A 21,758-nucleotide genomic window follows, 5' to 3' on the forward strand; every position below is an offset into this window, starting at 1 on the left:
ATACAAAATAATACTGCAATATTTCTTTCGACCTTATTAGTAGCAAAGTCCTATCAAATAGGAGACATGTATTAGAAAATGTCTGCAATAGAAAGATTTTTAGATACTTTAAGAGATTCTTCTTTAAGCTAGACAAATGCAGGAACCTTCTTCAAATGCTTAGGCATCTTGAGCCACCAACTCTTCTTATCCCTGCATTCAATGAGCACAACAGGCCCAAGCAAATATCAGCAATGTTTCACATGCTAATCAAATTCAACTAAAGGAAACTCTGTACATCCTTAGTCCTCCCAAAAGGTTTAAACACAAACGCCAATATTGGCACAGTGCTTTCAACCCTGGAATATTTATCATTCTGTATACTGATCCCTTTCACCTGTATTCCTTGTATGTCAGGGTTCTGTTTTGAGGTAGAGAAATAGCATATCAGTATTCCCTGTATGTCAGGGTTTTGTTTTGAGGTAGAGAAATAGCATATCATGTTTCTTCTATGGCTTTCGAATGAAGAAAAATGTTTCTGATTTTGGATGAGTTGAGAAAACCACAACCAACAAGTGATGGACTCTCAAAGGTCAATCCCTATTATTGTAGGCTAGGTTCTTTCAATGTTGAGAGCTTTGTAAGAAAGGTAAAGAAGTGAAAGACTTGAGTAGATACTAGAGGGGTTAAGGAGTTTATTTGTCTTGAAAATTAAGCATGCCATATAATGCAGTGATCCACATTGAAATGGTGCTTTCCTGATCCTATAATGGGTGGTCATTTTTATCGTACGATTTATGTTCGGAACATTCCTTGTGATAAGTTAGACCATAAAATTAAAGACATATTTGGCAAGGTTTTAGTTTGATATTTTCTAGCATTCTTCTTGGAATGTGACATTAAACTTCATTATTATTGAGTGATATTTTGCAGAGTACTCATCTTTTTCTGTGTAGCAATTAAGTTTGGTGTAGAATGTTATACACTCATCTTGCTGTTCCTAGAGTGTTGTCCTACAACACATTTATTGACATTGGATGCTCCTATTGGTGGGTGTTATGCAACCTGATCGGATTGTGATAAGGAGTTCTCTGCTAATAGCTAAGCAGTGGAAGGGTATCTGATGCCGATGTTATGATAGATTGATAGTTAATGGTTCTTAATGTTATATTACAAAGTATAAATTATTGAAAGGTAGAGTATGCACTTCAAATTTTAGAAGCAAGCAAATAAGAGATATGAAGAGAGAAGATGCTCTCAAAATTTATATGAGCTAATGTGTATATCTAATATTATATTCTACATACATGTATTCCTTTTCCATGTACAAAGTGAAATCCTAAGGCAATTCCCTAGAATAAAAAAAATGTGGGTGCTTATGGAAGACAAAGTGTGTTACTGGTTGAGGATATTGAGGAGGGTGACTCTAGTATTGATCAAACTTCAATGATAGTGATGGGTCATCCCTCATTTAGAACGAGCATGACGTGAAGCTTTAGGATGGAAAGGAGAGGTATGCTAAAGCCAAGGTAGACAAGGACGATGCACTGAGGCAGCAGCGCGGCAAGGAAGAAAACTGAAAACCGCGGCAACGAAGGAAAGTAAGAATTGAGGCACTAAGGCAGCACCGCGGCAGGGAAGCATAGCTACTGCTTCTCAAAAATTCAGTAGCTAATCCAAGGTAGGCGAGGCGGCAGCAGCACTGCTTGGAAGAAAACTTAACGGGTTAAACAAAGGTAACCTCCACACCTTCTATGGATATTGCACTCTTCCAGATTCTGTTTTCAAATAATGTTTCTGCTGAGTAGTTGATCGAGTCCTACTTCGAGTAGGATTACACTTTTAAGACCTAAAACCCTGAATTCGGTACATGCTATTGTATGTTCTGTTGGTTCTGAAATTAATAGTGTACACTGATCTCCTATTGGGTTTATAAATTTTGCAGTCTGTTCTTTAATCTGAGTTTTAGTTGACTGATTTTCCCCTTTCCAAGTGTCACTATGAATCCTTTATATTACATTGCAACTTGTAAAAGAGCTGTCATCAGCTGATCCTTGTGATCTATTTGGATGTTTAGGATCCCATCTTCTTCATCCACAACTAATTAACACTCTCTCATATATACTGTCATTTTGTCAAGCAAGGAAGGGTTCCCATTGATTAACCATCATGAATGAAACTATTCCCCTTCTTTGGTTATAGAGGGATTTCATATAACTCGTCCAATTAGTTTGGTTCTCTATTTGATTTTATCCCTATTATGTGGCTTCATATATTAATTAGTCTCTATTTGCTTGTATTTTATTTCATTGAGTTCTAAGAGCTAGATTCATCTTATGTTCTATTTGTTTCCTGAAAACCAAAGTCAATTTGATTGGTTGATTAGTTCATAATGTCATTTGTTTAAGTTCAACTTAGCAGCTGAAGTTTCATTGTTGGCTGTTGATACCCACCATTCAGACTTTCCTCTTTCTTTTTCTTTTTCATGTTTTACATAGTGAACAATCAATGGGAAGCTTACTTGTTTTTTGTTTTGGGTAAGGGGAATTTTACTTGATACTTTATAGGTTATGATAGTCTACATATGAAAATATTGAAAAAGGCTAAACAGATCAACCCTCCCTTTTAAACTCATTTAAACATTATTAGGAAACTTAGGAAGAACAGACTAAGATTTAATTAGAAGAAGTAATCAACCAAAATCTGAAAAATAGGGCTGAATAGAGAAAACGTTTGATACCCACAGCAGAATAATAGAAGTAGCAGCAGTAGTGGGCAAAAGGAGCCAAGACTGAGTTTGAGCAGCCCTCTTAAAGGGTGGCATAAAACCCCAAAATCTTGTACAGAACAGAACTTAGGAGAGACACCAATAGAGGATCGATTTTTGCAGAAAAACCCCAGGTTATAGCAGGGCTCGAGTGGACTGAAAGCTGGAGTTCGGAGCTTGAACTTCAGCAGCACAGATGGAGGTCTTCTTGCGTAATAGCAGCGGTTTGGCAGCAGTTAACTTGATGGGGGGAAACAGCCTTCAATTAACAGCAACAGAGAACACAACACAAGAAAGAACTGCTAGCTTGAGAATTTATGCAATCAAATTTTCCCCAAAAATCTACTGAAACAATCTCCACTCTCTACCATGAGTTCATTGAAAAAAAAAAAAAGGAAACCCATTCAAGCAATTTATGCAACCAAACTACATACAGAAGAGCACTTATCGTTTTCAGTTTCAGATCTGAGATATAATATTAACCTAAGACAAAAGATGTATCAAAGGGGTGTTGATCCATACCTTTTCAGTTGTAGGGTGCTGATTAAAGGGGTGCTAATCCACTTCTTGAGACAAAATGGGAAACAAATTGGATCAATCTTCAAAGAAATATCCACACAGAGACAGTGAGAGCTAGGGAGAATATGAGAGAGAGAGAGAGAGAGACAGAGAGACAGAGAGAGGGAAAGAGTACAACTAGCACATTTGATGGGCATATATGTAAAAAAAAAAAAAATAGTGTTTATGCATATAGAAGCATGAAATAGTGATGCCAGAATGGAATCTTTTATGCAGTCTAATTCTTATAATTATCATAGGTTTTAGGCCTGAGTTGTTCTGTTATTCTACATTTTGATAGTTTCCAAAGCTGCTTCTGATTTGATTTCTTGTGTTGATAGTCAATTTATGATTGGTTTTAGGCCTTCTCTTTTTTATAGGTTATTGAGAAAGTTAGGGTACCATCATATGGATAAGAGTTGGATTCATAAGTCACGGGATCGTGGATTCCGTGCGGGCGATATATATGAAGCTGGTGTAAATGGCTTCCTAAACTTTGCTTTTTCCAAAGTACCCATAGGAGAGAAGATTTTATGCCCATGTGTAAATTGCATTAATCAACGATTGGGAACATGGGATGAAGTGTTTGACCACTTGATAGTTGATAGTTGATGGAACATGGGATGAAGTGTTTGACCACTTGATACTTGAAGTGTTTTGACATTCTTGGGAAGTAATATCGCTTCTGCACAGTAAGAGACCATAGACTGTGTTGGAATTCTGGGTAATTGTTGTGTTGTAAAATCCAGTACTGTTGATAGCATTAGAGGATCGAGAAGATAGAAGATGGTTGAAATTGTATGATCTGTGTTAGATTTGTTTTTTTGGACCTCCGGTTCAGCTTTCTCTGTGTATTTCAGTATTTGTGTGCATGTGTGTGCATGTGTATGTAAATGCATTTATTTCCTTGATTTTCATTGAATCTAAAATCGCTAGGCATTTGGGTATTCTCAGCATTTTCTGATTGAAGCATGATTCTTGTCTCTATGTAAGCAATTCCAAGGTTTCAGTAGGAAGTAATGCTACTTTTTAATGCTTACTTCTCCTTGAGACAAGCTTTAATTATCCAGTTAAGAACATCTAGGAAAGTTGCACAATTCAAGGCTTTGAGTGTGGGCTTGAGTGTGAAGATCTGTGAAGAGGTTTTATTTATACAAGCCAGTGAAGGATGGTTGATTGGATTGTTTATCTGTCCCTATAATTTTTTGTTTACTTTGTTATTGGTACTTGTGCATACCTCTTGTCACCTTCAGTCTTACTAATTAGTTTATATTGCTATTTGATGGTTTTGTGTAGGATGGAGATGGTGTTCAGGTCTTGGAATTTCACTTTTGGGCTTGGTTTCCTCACTGGGAGTATAACTTTGGTGGCTTCAGAGATCCATGAACTAATATTATTTTACTTGCTAATTGGGTTATGAATTTTTTATAGAAGGGGGTCTCTTTGTGGTCTTTTTGCAGTATCAGAACCTTAGTACTATGGATTTTGTGTAGGAGGGGATCTTTTATCTTTTTGTAGTATTGGAACCTTAGAACTATGGATTCTGTGTAGGAGGGGATCTTGTCTTTTTGCAGTATCGGAACCTTAGTACTTTAGACTCTGTTTTTATTTTATGTTTAATGGATATTTTACATAGTTCAATATATCTTGGCATTAGTAAAATCATTATTTTGTGGGATTTATGTGTTCTATATGAAACAAGTGGTCGAAAAGATTAATATGGATGAATGCATTATATATGAAATAGGTGGCAGAATGAATCTATTATATTTGAAACAGGTTAATGGAATAGATACAGAAGCTATTCTTAAATTTTAAAAAAAAAAATAGCACCTATAGCGGCGTTTTTAAAAACGTCGGCAAAAACAAAAAGCCAGGCCTCATTTACCGGCGTTTATTAACAAATGCCTCAATATTATTGCCTACAGCGGCGCTTTTATAAACGTCGTTTTAGTGTACTAAGCCCCGGCATTTGCTACAAACGTCGCAACAATTAGGAATTCAATGCCTACCTCGGCACTTTTAAAAACGTCGTTGTAGGACATTTTCCACGACGTTTATTAGAAAACGCCGCGGTAAAGGCACTTACACAGTCACTCTCAAAAAACGCCGTTGTACAAAAACGGCGGTACCTTCGCCGACGTTTCTACGGCACAAAGTAGAAACGTCGTTGAATGATACAGTGGCGTTTTTGGGATCTATAGCGGCGTTTAAAAACGCCGTCGTAGACCCAATTTCTTGTAGTGGGTCCCACATGGACTTGACAGTCTCACACTTTTCATACTGGCTAATAAGATCATAGTGCACCATACTTAGCATAAGAAAGCATGCACTACGATCTCTCTTAAACCAATTGTAGTAAGCCTTTTTTTCTTAACGGTGACGGGTGGTAGTACCGACTTCGGGTAGGGCCATCTCAGTGGTCAGGTGTTCTAGGTAATCTTGCTCATTAAGCAAGAACTTGGCCTTTCGGTGCCACATGTCATAGTTGGTACCATCCAATTTTTTGCCTTGGTTAAGGTCGACAACAATAGTCTTAGAGGTCATCACTATAATGTGCAAGGGAGGACATTTAGTATACATCCATAAATTCATAAATTCGTTCAAGAAACCCTAATTAAAATTAATGGTATCCTTCCCCACACGGTGAGACCAAAAACTTCGCTAAGCAGGTAATGTGTGAGTCTGGGGATGTATAACTTTAACTGATTTCGAACTAATGTATGAGAAAAACAAGAATCTCCTAACCACAGTTTAATGTGCCATACACACGGGTGTGCAAGGGACTCACATAAGAGACCTAAATTTAGTACTTGAAGTGGTATACCGAGTCGGTATGGGGTTGTGATATGTAGTGCAGTAGCTCCCATTACATGGCTTCTAAAAAATTATTAAAAATACAACCGGCTCTTTACATTCAAGATCCCTACTGCAAACTACTGGCTAGCACTGCACTTTATATCACTTCCAGATACCAACTCTAACGCACATCTATCCAAAAAGCACATCACTTGACAAGTACCAAAACCATCCCATGAGAAATAAATAATAATAAAACACATGGTTGGATGGGATGGGATGTTTGACAGCGATACCCTAACGGCAGCGTCAAACAGGTCTGTACTGCAATGGGGGGAATCATAAGTTTCTTTATTAATAAAGTGGCCTTGGGCGTTCTCCAATACACATGGGAAAAATATGGGACGATTTGGGGCAACACCCTATCTCCCATTTTTCTCCCATGGATCTCACAAAATGATTTCTCACTAATTGGGGGTGCACATGACATAAATAAAATACAGCCAAAAATGAGAAACCCTACAATGGAGATCCATAAAATTTGTTAGGGGCCACAAGAACAAATCACTAATACAAGATATTCTTCAATAAAGAAACCACATAATAAGCTATCATTGACAAACCCCAATGCATGCATAACAAAAATAAAGCATATGTATATAATAAAAAAAACATACCACATGCATGTAGTTAAGACCATATCATATGCATTTTGTTAGGACCAAAACCCCATATTATGCATATAGTTATAACAAAAAAACAAACATATATGCAGTGCTTTACAACTGAAATAAAACAAACAAAAGAATATGTTTTTTTTTTTTCCTTCTTTCTCTCTTTCTTCTCTTCTTTCGATTGTAACGTGCTGCTGCAGCAACTTCTTCCTCCTTTTTTTTTTTTTTTTTGGTTTGTTATGGCCGGCAGAGGGTGAAAAAGAAGGGATTTAAGAAAATCAATCATGATTTTTTTTTATACCAAACAAATCATAATGCAATCATTATTTTTTAAAAAAAAAAAACAATCATAATTACACTTCACATCTTCCATTAAAACCCTTTTTTTTTAATCTTCTTTTTCCTCTTCCTCTTCACTTTCATACCTATTGCAGCAGCCGTGCTTGGCCGCTGCCGAACATGGCTGCTGCCCCCTTTCATCTCTTTTTTTTTTTTTTTAACCATGTATAGCCAGGTTAAAAAAAAATAGTCATGGAACGCCGAGCATGGCCGCTGCCCACTCTTAACCTTTTTTTCCCTTTGAAATAAAAAAAAAACACCTGCAATCGACTCCAGCGCACCTTGCACATGGCAGCAACAATAGCCGTGCGCCATGGCTGCTGCCAAGGAGGATCGATCGATAGGTGAAGGGGAAGAGAAACAAATGCAAACAACAAGCCCTAACCGGCTCTGATGCCACTGTTAGCATATTAGCATTCCATTAATCACAAAGGTTTAGGGATTACCTGAACTGAATAGAATCGCAGCGGAAGGGATGATCGAATGCGGCTTGTAGTTATGAGCAGATCACGATCACGAACAATTTCGAAAGGTTTCTCCACGAAGAAGAACTCCACACCACAAAACCCAAGGCAACGATGGAAACCCTAAGAAACGCAGAACTTGAAAGGGAGGGAGAGATCTAATTAATTAATGCACACTTAGGTTTTATGCCTTATATCTATATATAGGCTAAAACCCTGGGATAAGCCAATCAGAGGAGGGATCGGTCACTAATGTGACCATCCCTCTCTCTCTCTTGTCTTTGGTTCAGCCGGCCTGCCCCATGTGGGCGGACCAGCTGGGCCTTACGCCCATCACCGATTTATAATTTTCAGTAAAAAAAGCTATTTTCATTACTCATTTTCTTTAAATAGGTCATAAACAAGAATAAAAACGATACCAAAAAGAGTCAGAATACAATCCAAAGTTCCAAACCAAGAGCTTAAAAAAGGGAATATACATCCAATATCGGCGGTCCTGATATAAAAACAACGAGAGAGAATGAGGCTTGGAGGGCGACGCAGGGAGCGTGTGTAATTCAGTCGCGATTAAAGAGGGTGAGAGAGGGTTTAGAGAGCACCGCAGGGAGTATGTGAAATTAAGTTGCGACTAAGAGTGGGAGAGAGAGAGAGATGCTTGGCCCAACATTAGATATGGAGCCAGTAGAACCGTAGTCTCTCAAGAAGCTAAGTTTCAAGTCCCTGAAAAGAGCTCTCGACCTCTTCTCTCCTATCCATGGCCAACACGCGGCCTTTGATCCTGAAAGGTATTGTTTCCTTTGATTCTTTTAATTATCTAAATGCATATCGAAGTCATAGTTCCAGTCCATAGTTCACCGGATGTTTTCCTTGAATTTGATTTTACGGGCTCGCTGTCTCGGTCTTGTTCTCAGCGTCACCCCCCCCCCCCCCCTCTTTTTCTGTTTCAGCATATTTTAAGTTTCAGTAATTAGTATAATTGAAGTACTGATGTAATATTTACCCTTCTTGACTGGCTTTTTCCTTTATTCCAGCAAGAAGATACGGATCAGCTACAAGGTCAATGATATTTTAAATAATTTATTCCGTCATTTGTTTCAAATTTAATTCATGCCAAATAACTTGTTCTAAAAATAATGTATATGATGGATATCCCATGAAAACGAAACGGATCAAAGCAAGTGGAGGGAGAAACCAATGAAAACCTAGCGTTTTGATCATTTCCTGAAATATCATAGGTGCATAGCCTACACATGATCCTAGCCTTTTCACAGTGAGTTCCATGAACATGTACAGTTTTGCATTCCTTTCAATGCAAACTCCTCCACGATCAATCAGATTTTCTCTAAAACCCTAATCACACACTCAAACCAGTAGAGAGGGGAGAGAGAGAGAGAGCAAAACTTATATCTGTTAGGGTTTCACAATGTGTGTATATATATATATATATATATATATATATATATATATATATATATATATATATATATATATTGTGAAACTCTTGCACATAGTGTTTAGGTAATTTTCAAAACTACCCCAGGCCTTTCCTATTAGGAATCAACATTCTTTTCCTAACAATCTCCTCCATCCTAATATGAGATCTTCTCTCATATGAGGATTCAAATATTATATCATGAAAAGAATTCATGATCCACAGCTTCACACATATGGGTTGAACTTAAAGGAAAGGGTAGGATCCTATTGGGATTCCACTCAGCATGCCATGTATCTTAAGTATACTATATTCTAAATACATGGTTAACCAAGACAGGTGCTGCTCAGTAGACGTGACAATCAATACTCAAAGAGAGTGGTAAATGCATGCATAAATCCCCCACTGGACATATCGCATGATTTACTATAGGGTGTGTGTAAAATACTGTCAAATTCCTAATGAACCAAAAAGTCATTTCAGAGATTTTATCAACCTATTTGGACCAAGAAGAAAATATTTTCAACCAGTTTGAGAAAATAGATGCCAGCTTTATATATATAAATGCTACCAGATCCGGATTTAAGTCCAATCTAATACAGAAAATCTCTCTCTTCGATATTTTACCAAAAGAATGGGCAATGGATCCCATGTTGGCCATTTCTTTTGAGTACAATCAAGTACTGCGAATCTAGTGCACCAATATATAGTCAACGAGACATCAACCTTTGGTACATCAAAACACACAATGCGTAACTGCATCGAAAAGGACCCCTTATGTCTAGGGACTAATCATAAACTACTTAAGAGGTTCATTTTCTTTATAAACTGATAATACACTACATTTGAAATTCTCGAGTGGTCTAGTTCAATGTACACATTATTTGTACGCTCAAACTTGTGTCTTGAAATCAACATTCCTAAATGCACACAGTATGACCACCATATGGACAGAGTGTTAAAATTTGTCCCTAGAGGTGAATAGTCTTAGGTTGACAAGCCTATGGACACATTGAACTCGAAATATATAATAATGCTCATCAAAATAAATTAAACAATTTAAATTAAATAACCAAGTTTGTACATCTAAGACAATCTCCCATATAAACCTTATGTCCATGTTCTGAACATGTTTATCAAAAACAATAGGCGATAAACCCCTTGTTAAGGGATCAGATAGATTCTATGCAGAGTCAACCTTAGCTATGGTTACATCATCAAGTCTAATTTCACGAATTAAGTGATACTTCCGCTCCACATGCTTGTTCCTTTGATGAGCTCTGGGTTCCTTTGCTTGTGGTATAGCTCTCATGTTGTCACAAAACAACGAAATGGGATGCCCAACGAGCTTAGGGACCACCCCTAGGTCTGTCAAAAATTTCTTGAGCTAGACCCCTTCCTTGGCCACTTTACTAGCTGCTAGGTACATAGCTTCAATTGTGGAATCGATTGTTAACTTCTGTTGGGCGCTCTTTCAAATTATAGCTCCACCACCCATCAAAAAAATCATACCAGATGTGGACTTTCTGTCATCTTTGTTAATTTGAAAATATGAGTCTTTGTAACCCGCAATTGACAACTGATCACAACCATAAACTAGGAAGTAATCTTTAATCCTCCTTAAATACTTGAGGATCCCCTTGATAGGAGTCCAATGTTCTTGTCCTGGATTGGATTGATAACAGTTCATAATCCCTACTATATGACAAATGTATTGTTTAGTACACATGTCATACATGAGACTCTCTACAACTGAAGCATAAGGGATTTTCTTCATAGCCTCAATGTCCTCAATAGTTTGAGGGCATTGTAACTTAAGAGTGATTCCATGTTTGAGAGGAACATTTCCTCTTGGAATCCTACATGTTGAACTTATCCAACACTCTGTGAATATAAGTGGATTGTGATAAGCCTAACATCCTATTCTTGTGATTTCTTACAAGTTTTATCCCTAGGATGTGATTGGCTTCACCAAGATCTCTCATTGAGAACATCTCGAATTATCACACTGTTACAATTGAAAGTAAACCCACATTATTCCCAATGAATAAAATATCATCCATATAGAGGACAAGAAAGCAGATGCTACTCCCACTGACTATCTTATAAACGCATTGATCATCTATGTTTTGTTCAAACTCAAACTTTTTGACAATTTGATCAAAATGGATGTTCTAGCTCCAGGAAACTTGATTGAGTCCATAAATGGACCTTAATAGTCTACACACTTTGTTTATTTCCCTGGGGAAAGAAAACCTTTTGGCAGATGCATATATATGACCTCATCTAAATGTTCATTGAGGAAAGCAGTCTGTGTATCCATTTACCATATCTCATAATCATAGTGTTCAACAATCGATATTAAAATCTTGATGGATTTAATCATCGATACTATTGAGGTCTCGTCATAGTTTATACCCTCTTTTTGAGTGTATCCCTTGGCCACCAGTCTTGCTTTGAAACATTCTACGCTACCATCCACGCCTTTCTTCCTTTTGAAGATCCACTTGCATCCTATGGGATTAACGCCTTGAGGTGGATCCTCTAGAGTTCAGACATGGTTAGAATGCATGAAATCAATCTCAGTATGCAGAGCTTCCAACCATTTGACAGAATCAACATTCTTTAGAGCCTCATAGTAAGTATGGGGATCTATGTTTGAAGAGTCAGACACCATGTGGAACTCTTCCACTTTCTAATCTTCTGTAGTAAGAGTCAAACGAGCTGGAGGCCTAATGGTCCTCCCACTATGTTGAGACTTTTAGGGTTGTTCCTTAAGTGGGTATGTCAACAAGAGGTACTATAGGTGCAGAAGGTTTTTGGTCATTATACACCTCTTTTATGACCACTGGATTTGATTACATGAAACATTTCATCTTGAAGAAATTTTGCATGTTCACTCACTATAACCTTTTGATCAACAAGGTTATAAAAATAAAAACCAATAGTAGTTTTAGGGTATCTTAGAAAGTAACATCTATATGTACAAGATTTTCACTTGTTTGTTTGCTACTTTCGAACATGTGCAATACAACCCCACACCCTAATATGTTGTAGACTAGGCTTGTGCCCATACCATAACTCAAAGGGTGTTTTGGATACAGACTTTGTTGGAACTTTTTTCAGGATTTAGATGGCGGTCTCCAAGGCAAAACCCCAAAATGATAAAGGTAGTTTTGAATAGCTAAGAATGGACCGAACCATATCTAATAGTGTTCGGTTTCGTCTCTATGAATGCCATTTTGTTGAGGTGTTCTTAGGGCAGTCAACTGAAATATAATCCCATCTTCCTCCAAATAGTCCCCAAATTCATCTGATAAGTACTCTCCTCGATTTGATCCGAGGCACTTGATACAGTCACCCAATTGCTTCTCAAGCTCAGCTCGGAATTCTTTGAACTTTTCAAAGGTTTTCGATTTGCGGAGCATTTAGTATATGTATCCATATCGAGAGTAATTATCAATGAAAGTTACGAAATATTTGTATCCATTTCTCGCTTGAACATTGATGGGTCCACATACATCGGAATGTATTAATTCTAACAAAATTTTGGCTCTTTTACCCAAGGTTTAAAGTATCGGTATCGGGAATTGTATCGGTCGGGCAATTTTAAGAGACGTATCGTAACGATGTATAAACGCATGAAAATGTTTAAAATACACATGGAAATACACTTTTGGACACAAAAACAATATAAACAAGCAATATATAACATATATCATGTATAAATGCTAAAATAGTGAATAATTATAACCAAACAAGTGCCTTAAATTGAAATTATTATAAAAGATGATGTTTCTTATATGTTGTAATCGTCTATAGCCTTGAAGAGTATTGGATGATGCAAAGGATGATGTTGTAGCACTCCTTGATTCATTTTTTAGTCCAAAAGTATGAAAAATCAAGATTAAATGTAAGATTTTAATCTCTTGGTTGAGAGTTTTCCTTCATTTTCTGTTAGAATATGAGTTGCATTGATTGTATGAGTGAATACGGCTTTTTTATGGAATATATCAATGGTATTGATACGTATCGATATGTATCAAGTCGTATTGGTCGATGCATATCAATACATATCAATATGTAATTATGTATTAAAGCACCCACATAACCCTTTACTGAACGTATCAATATGTATCGGTCGTATCCATAGCGAGTTGGGTTGGGGTAAAATTATTTTTCCAACTCAATGGGTGGTTTCGATGGGTTTTAGACCTATTTTGGGGCTGAAACTTGGGACTCAGCCTATTTTAGGCCATTTAAACACAATAGCATTATCAGATTTTGCAAAAACAAAGTCCAAATAGGAGTTTTACTTCGGACCCTAGGTTGGTAGGCAATGACGTACTACAATACTCTATTCTACACATAATTTAGTAATAGAAAACAATCAAAGCATTCAATTAATGTAAAACAATTTAAATAAGCATTAGAAATGTTAATGTACAATACATCAATTTGTTTAACATATTACATCTATGATCTATCATCCCATAAAATGTGCTGCATTCACTCATTCAGTACGATTTGGTCCACATATTCTTCCCATGTTATAATGTTGCTGTAGTGTTGCACATAGTTTGCCACAGTACTTATATAAGTGTTATCATCAACATATTCAAAGTCCCCTATCTTAGGGTATAGAAGAGTCGGTTGCCATGAGGCATGAGATCCACTGCTATTATCATACTGAGGCATGTATGGGTATGGCTGGTTTGGGACTGGGAATATATCCACAAAACTTGGCCCAGTGCTTTGATTGTCAAATTCAAGTGCTGACTGCCCAAATTGACCATAGCTACTATAGTCGGAACCGGTGCTCTTCTGGCCATAATCATAGTCATGATGAGGCTGAAATCCATGTGCAAAATGAGACAGCAACAGCTCACAGGGGAAAAAAAAGGGTTGAAATCTGGATCGGGTCGAGATCTCGACTCGATCGAGATTTTGCTCAAGATGGTGTATTTTTTGAACTCGCCTAGCTTCTCGTCTTGACCACCTCAAAAAGCAAGAAACTCGTCGAGATCTAGTGAGTTCTTTTTCCGTGGTCATATCGTATTGTATCGTCCCATATCGATTGATACATATCGATACAATCCAAGACAGTCCATTTAAAAAAAAAAAAAGAGACGTGTCGGTATGTATCATATCTGTACCAGCGGATATCGATACCTATCGGCCAATATGATATGATACATACCGATACTTTAAACCATGCTCTTGTCCTTGTTAGGAAAAGGTTTCTTGGTCATTTTTCCTTATAAATAGGATTTTATAGGTTGGATAAGATTTTACCTCTAGACTATCTAAAGGTCCATCCTTTACTAATCTATTTATCTTTTCTACTCCAATATGACCTGACCTAAGGTATCAAAGATAAGTACAATTATCTTGAGCTGATTTTGTTTTTAAAGGCATACTAGAGATTTCATTTTGTTTAAAGACAGATTTTAAGAGATTTAATCCGTTATCTAAGAAGCCAATAGTAATAAAAGAACCATTCAACTGAATAGATAACTTAGTTCCAAATCAAAAAGTATATCTATCCATAACTAGCTTTGAAACGGAAACAATATTTCTCATAAAAGTAGGAACAAAAAAATAATCTCTCACAACTAACTGTTTTATCACAGTACAAACTAAAATTTCCAATGGTCTTTGCAGCGGCCTCAGCTCCGGTACCCATCCTGAAAGTCTAAGACAAACCTCATCCTTACCAGCTTGAACCCTTGCATTATATTGCAAATATGAGTGGTAGAACCAGAGTCCATCAACCACGAATTAGATGGTTCTTTTGACAAATTAGATTCATATAGGACAAAGGTTTCATAAATACATTCTTTCGGCGGCTTCTTCAAAGATGCCAGGTAAGCAAGACAGTTCCTCTTCCAATGTTTGTCCTTTTTGCAATAAAAATAAAGCCCCTTTTTAGGTTTTTTGCCCTTCTGAACTCTTTGGTTTACCACCTTAAGGGTCTTACCCTTGTTGGTCTTTTTCTTTTTACCCTTAGGCTTAGAGGAAGGAAGTTTTTTTTCTGTCATTAAGACCTCCACCTTCTGTTTCTTTAATGTTGTCTCTACCTCTTGCAATATGTTGTCAAACTCTAGAAGTTTTACGTAGATTTTGTTCTTATTGTAATTCACATCAAAAAATTCGTAGATATTCTGAGGGAGAGAGTAGAGTATAACATCTGTCTTATAATTCAGTTTAAAAGATATTGCTAGGGTTTCAGTTCTTGGAATAAATTCCTCGATTTCATGACATGGTCAATCCCTGGAGTCATCTTAGTGCTATGGAGGAGAGTGACTAGCTGATGATGCAACTCTTCTAACTCCTCCATCATGTCCTTGGCTAAGGTTAGATTCTTAACAGAATTAGTAATGGTGTTATTAATAGAACTCAAAACTAGGAGTTTGGTCTTAAAGTTATTTTGATGAAACAACTCATAGGCTTCTTTTAAGTTTCATGGAATTCTGGCTCATCTTGCGCAATGACAGACAATAGACCTTTGACGGTTAGGAGTAACTTAATGTTCATCCTCCAGTCAACATAATTAATGCCGGTCAAAATTTGGTTTTTATGGAGGGTAGGGTAGTTGATTTGGGTTGACATGATAGTATATTTACATGATGTACAAAATAATAAATTAGCGTGATCTAAAACCATTAAAAGGAAGGGGCAAATCCTAAATCAATTGGTACCCATACCCTAATCTTCCCTCTAAGCTTTGAGGTGTGTATTGGAAAAAATAAATTCTTATGTACATTACTTAGCCGAACGGAGTTCATCACATGTATGTTTGCTGAGCGGACTTTTCTGTCCATCACGAAGGCTTCCAATAAATTTAAGCCACTTGAGTGTCATACCCATTCCTATCAGCTGACACACACTCAAGCCAATTGTATATCCTTTGTCTCGGAATGAATTATGACATCGTGGGTCTGATGTCCACTATTGTAATATATCTCCCATTAACCATATCCTCTACCTATAACATAGGAGATGATTGCAGACCATTCCTTTAAAGTTTAAACTATTGAAGCATTATCCTATCGATATCTGCAAGAGTAGGTCAATAGGACCTCTACACCCACGACTAAGGGAGGCCACGGGGATCCCACCAGTTAGGGTTTTCCACATCACACTTGCTTTAATAAAAGTGAAACAAGAACGCATACATATACCACCATTATACAGCCATCCATATATCCATCCATCACATGAAATAAAAGAACTAGTGGTTATAGAATTGCATCTACAATCAACAGGAGTTTGCATCTAATGCAAATTTACTTTGTTTGCAAGATGGGCGGGAGTATAGCCCCAATTGTCATTTGCACACGACATTAATTATGCGATAATGCAAATGAAAATAAATTACATCCACTATAAGACGTTCTGGGAATGGTCGAAGCCATACCCAATCGAAAAAAGATGTTATCCAAATGCATTTCAAGTAATTGTAGTAAAATCTGACTAGTTGACCCTTTTGCTTTTCCAGCAATACGAACGTATTTAAGTAATTGTCGCTCTGTCAGACCATAATGAAAATGCAATTTTTGTTTTTCTTCTAGACAAATACGATATTGAGATCCTTTCTTGGAACGAGATTGGTTTCTAGAATCACTTCCGGCTTTAGGCCTTTTACTAGTTAATCCCGGTAAAGCACCCTTATAGGGAAATAATTTAAAATAAAAGGTCTTGATCACTTGAAGAAAGCAACCAACTCCTTCAGTCTTCTCTCGATCATTACCATTAAAAAGACTTTGATCCACGATCACGATCTCATCATGATCAAATAAATTTAAAAGCTAATTCTATTAATTACAACCTCTTTAAATAAAGAAAACTCAGAAAACCAACCCACTACTTGGGCTGCCTAAGGGGAATTACATCCTTTACAAAAAGAGAGAGGGAAGAGAGAGAAAGCAGGGAAAAAAAAAACTATATACATCACCACATGCATGTCATATCATTCACATAATGCATCTCATGATTACAATTTTGTATCCCATAACCATAGTCATCATAATGTACATGATCCTCACAATTTAATTTCAATATATGCAAAAAGTAACAGTTACAAAAACACATGTGCATAAACTAACTTTTGATATATGTTTAATAATGACATCTCATGTCAAGACACAATACAAGTCTTATGTACATCTAAAAAATAGAGCATGGTGTATTTGGATTTATAAAATCCCAAAGTACCAAAAATAATGTTTATGTCACTAAGTAGACCATCTTTTTTAACATCAATGTATAATAAATGTGGTAAAACATAGGTTCACTCTAATTTTTACAGCTCCAATTTAATATCCTTATAGGCTTATGTATAAAAAAACATTTTTTAAATATCCAGCCCATAAAATTAAGAATGTGGGTGAAGAGAGGATCCTTTCACTCATCTTCTCCAATGGTCATCTCCTTCTTTTAAACAACAAAACCCTAATTTTTTTTTGGTTTGAACAAGTGCCGCCTTGAAGGGCCACACACACCACAAGGGCACGACCACAGGCAGGCACGATCAATAGCTGCATGCATCATGGGAACCGCAACAAAGGGAGATCGTGCTATCTTTTTAGCATCTATGTTCATGTCACTAAGTAAACCATCTTTTTAACATCAATGTATAATACATGTGGTAAAACATAGGTTTACTTTAATTTTAACATAAACAGAATTTTTAGAGGTCCAATTTAATATCCTTATAGGCTTATGCATAAAAAACACTTTTTAACTACCTAGCTCATAAAATTAAGAATGTCGGTGAAGAGAGGATCCCTTCACTCATCTTCTCATCATCTCCTTTCTTCAAACAACAAAACCCTAATTTTTTTTTTGTCTTGAATAAGTGCCGCCTTGAAGGGCAACAACACACACCACAAGGGCACGACCACAGGCCGCATGTGCCAAGGCAGGCGTGGCCAAGGGCTGCATGCATCATGGGAATCCCGGCAGAGGGAGATCGTGCCCCACAGGGGTGTGGCCAGCAGCTGTGTGCGCCACAGGGAGGTGCAGGTAGATGGTGGCACGCAAACCCGTACCTGCCTCTAAGGGAGAGAAGACTAAGTCGCCGGCCGGTGATCGACAACAACTTTGAGAGAGATGACCGGCAACGACATTAGAGAGGAAGGTCGGAGAAAGAGAGAGAATGGGAGAGGAGTGACGTTTGTAGTATTAGAGGGTTCAAGGACAAGTATGGATCCCAGACGTGCCATGAGTCCCAAATCTTTTTTATTTCTTGCGATTCTTCAGAAAGTGTTTTGTGAACAAAGAAGCAATTTTTTTTCTGTTTCTTTTCTACTCCAGATGCCCGATTCACTCTAGGAGAGTTCTAGGAGAGTAGAAAAATGATTTGGACATTCAAACGTGTTTCCACCCTTTTTCGACCCATGCAGAACAGAAAAACACTAGAAACACTTGCTAGAGTGTTGCCAAATGGAGCCTAAGTTACCAAATATGATTGCGGTATTTGATTTCTCAATTTACTTATGTAGTTTGAATTCCCGACGACAGAAAGTTGTCCTGGAAAAAAAATCTCTAGTACTGTATATTTATTACAACTCTTTTGGGGGTTGCAGGTAGTAATAGCTCTATCATAATTTTTCTTATTTCAAACTGTTTCTTTTTAATGACAACAGCATTATGCCTTCTGACAATATGTATGGTTCAATGAAAGATGCACGCTGAATATGGAGCAGTCAGAAACTTGCCAACCCAGCCGACTAGTCAAGTTAGTTCAACTCGACAAGATCAAGCTTCTGGAACTTCTGAAATACTGGCCCTTCCAGGTACTGGCTCTTCTCTCTTTGTGTATGTATGAGTATGGGTAACTGGTAATGATAGATTATGTTGATATCGAAGAGACTAAGGGCAAACCCCGTAAGAGAATGGCTGGCAACAATATGGGACATCCTCCCTCACCCCCCCTCCTGGTGGGCTGTCATTGCCTATTTGCCTCTTCTTTTACAATCGCTTATTTACACCTACGAAAGTTCTAATGATGAAGATGCAATTATGAGTTCCTATAACAATCATCTTAGGTTTGAAGTTATTATATATACATGTTCATTAACTTAAATGAATTTAATAAATATAAAATGTCAACTATATATATTTTCTTTTACTATCTTTGTTTCACATATCACGACCTATTTTCATGAAGTACTACCTTCTCTTTAGCCTTTACCATTTTTTGTGTGGAGCTACAAAGGAGAATAATGTAATTCTAGATTGGTAGGAGACCAACTAGAACCAATAACCAGGTGTAGACACCTTATTTTTGTCACCCTCCTGGCGATGACGACATGTGGAGGACCGGCGGCTTCTGTCTCAGACATGGCAAAGATAAGAAAGATGCTTGGACTTGGCCCATTCAAAACCCAAAAGAAAAGTAATGAAGAGAGTGTGTGGACTTGGCCCATGGAAAAGCCCATTGGTGCCAAGTCCATAAGGAGATGCCACATGGCATCCAAAGGGAACTAAATGAAAAGGGGAGGGTAAAAAAGGAAAACAAAAGAAGAATAAAACCTAAGGGGAGGGGGGTAAAATAGGAAAGCTATTTAAATATCTCTAAACCTAAAAGAGGGAAGGGGTAAAGTGGGAAGTGAAAAGAGATAAAACCTATTCCTAGGTTAGGAAAAGGGTAAAACAGTAAAAGCCTAAACCCTACATAGGGGCTTTAAAAAGAAAAGAAGGGAATGTTTGGTGAGGGAGGATAGCCATCATTCACCAGGGGATTCTCCAAAAAAAAGAAAAGACCCAGAAAGAGAGGAGGGTCAGTGAGGCAGAGTGAAAACCGAGAGAGAAAGGAGAGAAAACAGGAGCAGAGAGGGAGAGTACACTAGAACAGAGGCGTGACAGAGGATGTAAGAGAGAAAGATAGAGAGAAAAAAAGGAAGGGAGTGAAAACAGAGAGTAGAGATAGAGAGGAGAAGTGATTTAGGAAAAAGAAAGGAGCACTGAGACTATTGCTATTACAAGGAAGTAAACCTAAAATTTTGCTGAGACAAGAATTCCTACGAATGAAGAAGAAAACATTAATGTCCAAATACTCTCTTTTTCCCCCCAATTTACAAGGTTTATTTATAGACCTTAAAGTCTTGTTCCACTTCTTTACAGCTGGAACCCTTTAAGCCAGCTGGGCTTATTCTTTTGTCTTATTGGTCTGCTTCCAAAGTCTTCCTGCTGCATACGTGTCTCATAAGAATTCTGTAGTTGCTGGTCTTGATCAATAGCCTCATTAGTTATGCATGTATCAATGCCTACCCCATCAGAAAACACCTTGTCCTCAAGGTGTAGGTGAGGATATAAGGACTGAAATTCAATTGCATCTTCCCAGGAAGCCTCCTCAAGTGGTAAGTGCTACCACTGAATCAGCCATTGTTCTACATCCCCAGCGGCATGTGGAAGTACTCGCTTGCCAATGATGGCCAGAGGTTGAATGGCTGGTTGATTGTTGAAACTATCCATGGGTAGAGGTAGAGGAACAAGATTAGAAGTGCCAATACCTTTGAATGGCTTGAGGACGGATATGTGAAAAACTGGATGGATCTTAGAATACGGAGGTAAGTCGAGTTTGTAAGCCACTGCACCTATCTTCTGCAGAACTTTAAATGGTCCAAAATACTTAGGACTAAGTTTGTTGGATAGGCGGTTGGCTAGACTGGTTTGACGATAAGGCTGCAATCTGACCAACACCAAATCCCCTTCTGCAAAACTCAAATCCACTCTATGTTTATCACCTTCCGCTTCATAGAAGCTTGACTACTCGGCTAAGTGTTGCGCAATCGCTATAATATGTCGACCGGTGCCCAAATCCAGATCAAGTATCTCCAAATTAGTGCTACCTCGAGTATAAACTGGAATTGAAGGGAGAACTCTACCAAATACAGCTTGGTAAGGAGACATCCCAATTGAGGAATGTACTGTGGTATTATAATGGAACTCGGCCAATGCCAAAAATTTATACCAGGAATGAGGATTATCAAAAGTAAATGCCCTCAAATACTGTTCTAAATCGCTATTAACCACCTCGTCGACCATCCGTCCGAGGGTGATAGGAAGAACTCATCTTGAGTGCAGTTTTATGTAACCAAAATAATTCTTTCCAGAATTTACTGAGAAACACCGTATCTCTATCACTGACAATAGACCTAGGAAATCCATGGTGTTTGCAAACCATGTCGAGAAAAAGGGATGCAACCTTAGCTGCAGTATATTGAGTAGGCAACCCTCCAAAATGAGCAGCCTTGGACAATCTATCAAGGACCACTAAAATTACTGTGAAACCGTGAGAAGAAGGCAAGTGCGTTATAAAATCCATACTCAAATCTTCCCAAATGAGCTCTGGAATTGGCAATGGTTGTAAGAGACCATAAGGAGCTGCGTTTCTTGCTTTAACTTGTTGACATATCGCAAATCGGCCGACAAACCGCTGAACCTCTCGCTTTCATGTGCTTCCAAATAAAATTGGCACTCAATCTTAGAAAGGTTCTAAGAATGCAGCATGACCCCCCACTGGAGAAGCATGAAATTCTGTGAGTAACTTAGGCTTGAGTTATGATTGATTCTCCACAAACAACTTCCCCTTGTAATAAAGAACCCCATTCCTGGTGTGCCATAAAATATGTGCTTGAGGATTAGTCTCAAGTCTCCACAGCAGTCCTCATTTCAGTGATAAAAGGATCGGTGGAATGCTCTTCCTTCAATTAATCTAAGAGCTCAAACCGAGGGAG

General features: G+C 37.7%; 2 long non-coding RNA genes across 2 annotated transcripts; both read left to right on the forward strand.

Moving 5' to 3' along the window:
- Positions 1-1,301: 1,301 nt before the first annotated feature.
- On the forward strand, positions 1,302-20,394 carry LOC122653077. The gene is made up of 3 exons (XR_006331702.1): positions 1,302-1,408; positions 8,128-8,130; positions 20,384-20,394. It is a non-coding gene; the product is annotated as an uncharacterized LOC122653077 (long non-coding RNA).
- LOC122653076 lies at positions 8,346-18,813 on the forward strand. Its single transcript, XR_006331701.1, has 3 exons — positions 8,346-8,365; positions 8,612-8,636; positions 18,701-18,813. It is a non-coding gene; the product is annotated as an uncharacterized LOC122653076 (long non-coding RNA).
- Positions 20,395-21,758: the final 1,364 nt, after the last annotated feature.

Source organism: Telopea speciosissima, chromosome 2 (assembly GCF_018873765.1).
Source record: "Telopea speciosissima isolate NSW1024214 ecotype Mountain lineage chromosome 2, Tspe_v1, whole genome shotgun sequence".
Taxonomy (NCBI): domain Eukaryota; kingdom Viridiplantae; phylum Streptophyta; class Magnoliopsida; order Proteales; family Proteaceae; genus Telopea; species Telopea speciosissima.